The sequence below is a fragment of the Mus musculus genome, chromosome 12 (assembly GCF_000001635.26).
Source record: "Mus musculus strain C57BL/6J chromosome 12, GRCm38.p6 C57BL/6J".
NCBI lineage: Eukaryota > Metazoa > Chordata > Mammalia > Rodentia > Muridae > Mus > Mus musculus.
Window position 1 is genome coordinate 49835663 of NC_000078.6, and position 6503 is coordinate 49842165.

The 6503-nt window shown below is 39.9% G+C and overlaps 1 pseudogene; it reads right to left on the minus strand.

The window, feature by feature from the left end:
- On the minus strand, positions 4898–6107 carry Gm7481 (predicted gene 7481; annotated as a pseudogene).

Sequence of the window (6503 nt, forward strand, 5' to 3'; positions counted from 1 at the left end):
TATAATTTCTCACTTACCCCCAGACCTCAGCAAAAGAAAGAGCCCAGAGCTTTTTGGGTGCTGGGGTCACATGCTATGCAATGTTTTCCTCTTTCCTTATTTAGGAAGCTGGGCATATGTTCTACTGCTCTTGTTCTTAGAGTTCCAAACCAACCATAAATTTCTGTCTGTTATTTGAAATGAAGAAAAAGTTGAAGGTGCTGCCAGGATCACTGAAACTTTTTGTTGTTCTTTTTTGTAGTACACTATATTCTTTATTTCACAACACCTCACCACCACTTCTTGGGGTTACGGAGGAGGGCACCATATTTGAGAAACAGGTAAATTATGAGACATAAAGCACACTAATTTATAGACTAAATCTTGCCGAATGTCCTCTTAGCCAAAACAGCACTGCAAATACTACTATATAGTGTAATAGTGTTTATCTGTATATGCCTCAAAGACTGAGCTCTCAGAGTGAAATTATTTGTGAAATGCGAGGTACATTTGGGTTATTTTAGAGAAACAAATAAAAGATAGAATTCAGGTTACACATCAAGAAAACTGAACCAGGAGACCAAAATCAAACTTTCACATCAGATTTCATTTGACATGATTTCAAAATAAACTAAGTTCAGTAAACCTGTTGGCAGAGAAGTATCATTTGTCAAGTGATTAACAGGGACACAATCTGTAATTATGAATTGCCGAAAGCAGGCCTCTAATGAGAGGATGACTCACATTTTAGGGGTGAAGGGGGAGGGATCTCTCAGAAACTGTGATTTCATTTACACAACTCTAAATAGCTAATGGCAGGTAACTCTTGCCAACTACCCAGCCAACTCTTTCAAGCTCATTAACAGAACTCCATGGTCTCACTGAAGGGTAAACCATATGGAGGTGTCAGTAAGAACCAGAGATGAGAGACTGGAATGCATGTTTCGTCCTCTGTGAGTCAATCAGATGGGCAGTGATTTGAGCCTTTGTTTATCTGACATGACCTGTTCTGAAGTAAGAAGAGGAAATACATTTTTAGAGGTTACAAGGTTTTTTTATCTCCCCACTGCCTTAAAATGCACTGTTTAATTATTAAACAATTATTTCACTCTTGTTTCTCCAGTTTTCCATATCGTTGTCACATTTTGGTTCTGGAAAAACAATTGAGTAATAGCATTACACACATAGTAATCCATTGTTTGCTCTGAGCTTTGTTCTCAAGGGTTGTTAAATTGCTATCCACGATTTCCCTGGTGATTGACAACTTGCACCTCTAAGGTCACTTTAACTCTTTAGTCACATGAATCTTGGAAATGCTTGAGAAAACGAGAGTCTGTGGCAACTACAGAGGGCGCACCTTTAAAGCAAATGGGGGCGCTGTTTAATGGAGTCCTTCCAATCTGGATATCAAGTACACCTTTATGCAATTGAAATTCTCACTGGATATCCTTATGCTGCATTGGTCTTGGGAGAAATTAGAAAACTACCTAAATGCAATGTTCATATTTAAAAAACAGGTTTCTGTTCTATTCCTATCCTCAATCTATTCTGCAGAGATAATTCGAATCAGTTTTGCTGAGAGTTTGTGATTTCTCTTTGATTCATTCAATGAGTATTTGCTGGTCACACTTATCATAACAATATAAGGTCAAGGTACTAATGGAATGGCTTCAGATGTGTTAAACAGCCTCACCGTGCCTTTGAAGCTCACCCTTGATGGGTTGCTTAGGTCAAGAGTGGCACAGTGTAAGCAGTGGGTAAAGCCAAAAGGTTTATTTGCTTGGCTTACATGAGGTGAGAGAGAAGGTTGTGATATGCCAACTAATTCTCTAGAGATAATTTAGAGTCTGAGGACAGAGTGAAAGGAAAACTTCAGATTAATGAAAACAGCATGCTTATAGGCCTAGAAAGCAGTGAACAAATTAGCTTTAGATGTAAAATAATTTAGAATAAAGCACAGAGCTCAAAAGGGAATGAATGAGTAGAATTTAAATGGGATATTTATTATTAATTCAGGACTACCAATAGTAAAATCTGTGTGTGCGCGTGTGTGCTTACGCGCATGCGTGCGTGAGCATGTGCATGTGTGTGTGTGTGCGTGTGTGTGAATACCTCATGCTGGGCTCAGAGGCAACATCTAGATATCACTATGTATAGCAGCTGAAACCATGAAGATATTCACCATTCAGAGTAATGTGGGCTACAACAAGATCCACGTCCTGAAAGAAGACATTATGAAGGCAGAGGCAGACACACATAGAAACATCAGAGAAGATTGACCACTATGGCTATGCAACAGTGAGTTGTCATGAATGTCAGTGAGAGTTTCCACAAAAAATGCTAGGAAAAGAAATTCATGGAAAGTGAGTTTTTGAACAAATGTAAATTAAAATAGATAACCAGCCATCTTGAACCCTACATAGTACAAAGTTGGGATATGTAAGACTCTGTACTACTCTCCCGCATGTTCCCAACACCAGCGCCTGGTAAGATGTCAGCACCTTCCTGAGTAGATAACTGGGTCATTTAGTCTGCAATTATGCAAAGCATCATCTCAGGCATTGCACAGTCTCTCTGTGAATGTTCTGGTCCTCAAGCCTTACCCTGTCCTAGTAAGGGTTCTGTTTAACTTTATTGCATTAGGATCAATGTGGTGAAAATGTATCACTGGACACACCTGAATTTACAGCAATTCTGGCAGTGTATAGTGCTTGTGTATTCATGCACAAATCAACAGCAAGCTCAAGTCAGATCAAATACCAGCGTGGAGAGGGAAGGTGGGCTTGAAGTCCCACCCACAGTCACTAGTAATTGATCGTTGCTGCAGGAAGACAAAGAGTTAGTTTTCCTTAACAGTGGTGCCCCTAGTAAGTTGATCAGACTTCAGTGGTATATTAAAGAATATATGGGCAGTACAAATTGAACTAAATGTATAAGAAATGAACAACAATTTCTAAAATAAGTTGGGTACAGAAGGGTTGATCAGCAAAGAGGGGTGAATATGATCCAAATCCATTGAATTCTTTCAAATCTACTCATATATGTACATATAATTATTTATTTGGTATATGTCATATAGGTATATGTATATGGACAGAGAAATAGACTAATATGTGTTTGTAAGAGAGTCAGCTTTTTATTCCCTTCCTTTTGAAATGCTCTGTGGTATAGTGCTTGCCTATCATTTACGAGGCTATAGTATCCATCACCAGCACTGCAAAGACGTAATGTCTAGGCCCCAAATCCTTACCTTACATTGTTATAGTATTCTATATAAATTACACATGTGATATTATTCAGTAACTGAATATTTATCCTAAAATACCTGCATGTATTTTGTTATGCATAATCATCTAGCTTTCAATAAATCAGTTTAAATATTGGGTAACTATATTTGTATGTTATTGATTACAAAAGTATACATTAGGATTTAAAGGTCTAAACTGGAGAATATGCAACACCTTAACAGTTAGTTCTAGATGGAATTAATTAAGCAATGGCTAATGGGAACATTTTTACTTTGAGATATATCTATACACCAGTTCTATTTCCAGGATTCTTACCCTATTTAAAATAAGGTTTAAAATGTATTTCTCAAAATTTCATTAGCCTTTATACAGAAAACTGAAGTAACGTACTTACTCTCACAAGGAGCTAATTATGAGGAAGGGCGGCTTTCTTTTAGTAGAAAGGGGCATCCATTATTTGAATCAGGATATCCACTCACCCATCATTCTTCCAGCTTACTACTTACTAATTGAAAATGTAAGCTGTTACCTAATAGCCCAATACCACAGTGTAGTCCCTTATCCTAGAGATAAACCTGTCCAACAGCAATGTTAAGTCTCCATACCAACGGTCGTCACACACCCCTTCTAAAGAGGTAACCCTAAAATTTAGGAAGCAAACTAGGGAACAGAGTCATTAAACACTTGTGGCATTTATGGCCTCCAGCAAGGAGAAGACCGAGGTCCTTTTCAACTCCACAGAGGACACTAAGGCACCTGTCTTGAAACATGAATGTCCCGTTTTTGTTTTCTGGCTTCTCATTGTTACTTTATGCAGAGTGATGGTGTTTTTGAGGTTCACCAAAATTGTCTTTCTACAAGTAGTTGGTTCTTAGGCTACTGAGTAATATAATAGTATATGGTGTACCTGGATCTTTACATACCCTTTGTTTCATGAACATTGAGATTGGGGTTCTTTTAGTTTAAGGATATCATAAACAAATCTGACAGCCATTCTTGAAATCATTCTTTGTAGATGCACATTCTTTTATTTAATTAGAATTATACATAAAACTATAAAAATTTTGAGGTAAAGAGGAGCCACTTGTTTACATATCTGTTCCTCAATAGGGCTTCCTTGTCTGGCCTCAGTGGGAGAGGATGTGCCTAATGTAATAGAGACTTGATGCCCACGGTGGGGAATAGCTGGGCAGGGGGAAACCATCCTCTCAGAGGAGAACAGGAGGGGTTGGAAGGGACTCTGAAGGGTGAGTGGGAGTGGAATAGTATTTGGAATGTAAATCAATCAATCAATTAATCAATATATAAAAAAAGAAAAGTAGATTTCAAACAGCACTTCATATCGTTTTTTGTCTTCACAATAGTAACTGAGCAGCCTGGTTGTCTAGTTATGTCTGCTTACATTCACATTTAGTATTTACTGCCCATTTCCCTCTACTCTCCATACCTTTTCTCCACCTTCTTCCTTCTTGTCCTTTCTCTCCCACGTTTTGCATTCCTCTTGGTTCTCCCAGGTATGAAGTTTTACATAATCAGTACCTCAGGTCTGACAATAGCAGGCAGTTTTTCATATGCTTTCTGTATATAAATACATTCATCAAGAAAGTGTGTTCCAAAATTTTCTTGTTCTCAACAGGTAGTTTCTTTCTTTCTTTTTTTCTTTTGTTTTCTTTTTTGTGGGTGCAGCAAACTTTATTGATGGTATTCAAAAGAGTAGGGAGGGCTCTTGTTATTATGGGAGTCTGGGGTGGAAATTGTGAGGGAGATGCTCAGTGTTGGGGGCCGAGTTGGGATAGGGACTCCTCAGCAACTGAGGGCCTCTCTCTTGCTCTCAGTGTTCTTGCTGGGGTGGGTGGTCCAGGGTTTCTTACTCCTTGGAGGCCATGTAGGCAATGAGGTCCACCACCCTGTTGTTGTAGCCATATTCATTGTCATACCAGGAAATGAGCTATACAAAGTTGTCATTGAGAGCAATGCCAGCCCCAGCATCAAGGGTGGAAGAGTGGGAGTTGCTGTTGAAGTCACAGGTGACAACCTGGTCCTCAGTGTAGCCCAGGATGCCCTTCAGTGTGCCTTCAGATGCCTGCTTTACTACTTTATTGATGTCTTCATACTTAGCAGGTTTCTCCAGGAGGCATGTCAGATCCACGACAGATATATTGGGGGTAGGAACAGGGAAGGCCATGCCAGTGATATTCCTGTTCATATCTGGGATGACCTTGCTCACAGCCTTGGCAGCACCAGTGAATGCAGGGATGATGTTCTGGGCAGCCCCATGGCCATCACGCCACAGCTTTCCAGGGGGACCATCCACAGTCTTCTGAGTGGCAGTGATGGCAGGAACCATGGTCATGAGCCCCTTCCATGATGCCAAATTTGTCATGGATGACCTTGGCGAGGGTAGCTAAGCAGTTGATGGTGCAGGATGCATTGCTGACAATCTTGATTGAGTTGTCATATTTCTCATGGTTCACACCCATCACAAACATGGGGGCATCGGCAGAATGGGCAGAAATGATCATCCTTTTGGCTCCACCCTTCAAGTGGGCCCCAGCCTTCTCAATGGTGGTGAAGACACCAGTAGACTCCACGGCATCACCCGATTTGATGTTAGCAGGGTCTCGCACCTGGAAGATGGTGATGGGGTTCCCATTGATGACAAGCTTCCCATTCTCGGCCTTGACTGTGCTGTTGAATTTGCCATGGGTGGAATCATACTGGAACATGTAGACTATGTAGTTCAGGTCAGTGAAGGGGTCGTTGATGGCAACAGTCTCCACTTTGTCATGTGGAGAGCAGGCAGCAGTTCTGGTAACCAGTTGCCCTAGATGGCCAAATCCTGTTCACACTGACCTTCACCATTTTGTCTACGGGACGAGGCTGGCACTGCACAAGAAGATGCGGCTGTCTCTGGAACAGGGAGGAGCAGAGACAACAGGTAGTTTCTTTTTATTGTTAGTCTGTGGGGTTTCTCATGTGCTATGTATAGGGTTTCCTTAAGTATATGTTCTACTAAATACTTCTCTAAGAATTTAATTTCCTTTCCTTAAATCATGAACAGAAATTATAATTCAAAACTCTAGTGTATTTTCCTAGTATGTTCTATCTAGAGATATATTCATTGTCCAACCTACTATGTAAACATATTTTACTTTCATTGGACCTATATTTTCTGGTTGTAATATACTGATGTAATTTGCAGTCTTCCATATGCTTTCACTACATTTGTCTCTAGTATTCATTATGTTCTTTGATGTTTAATAACTTAGTTTTCAT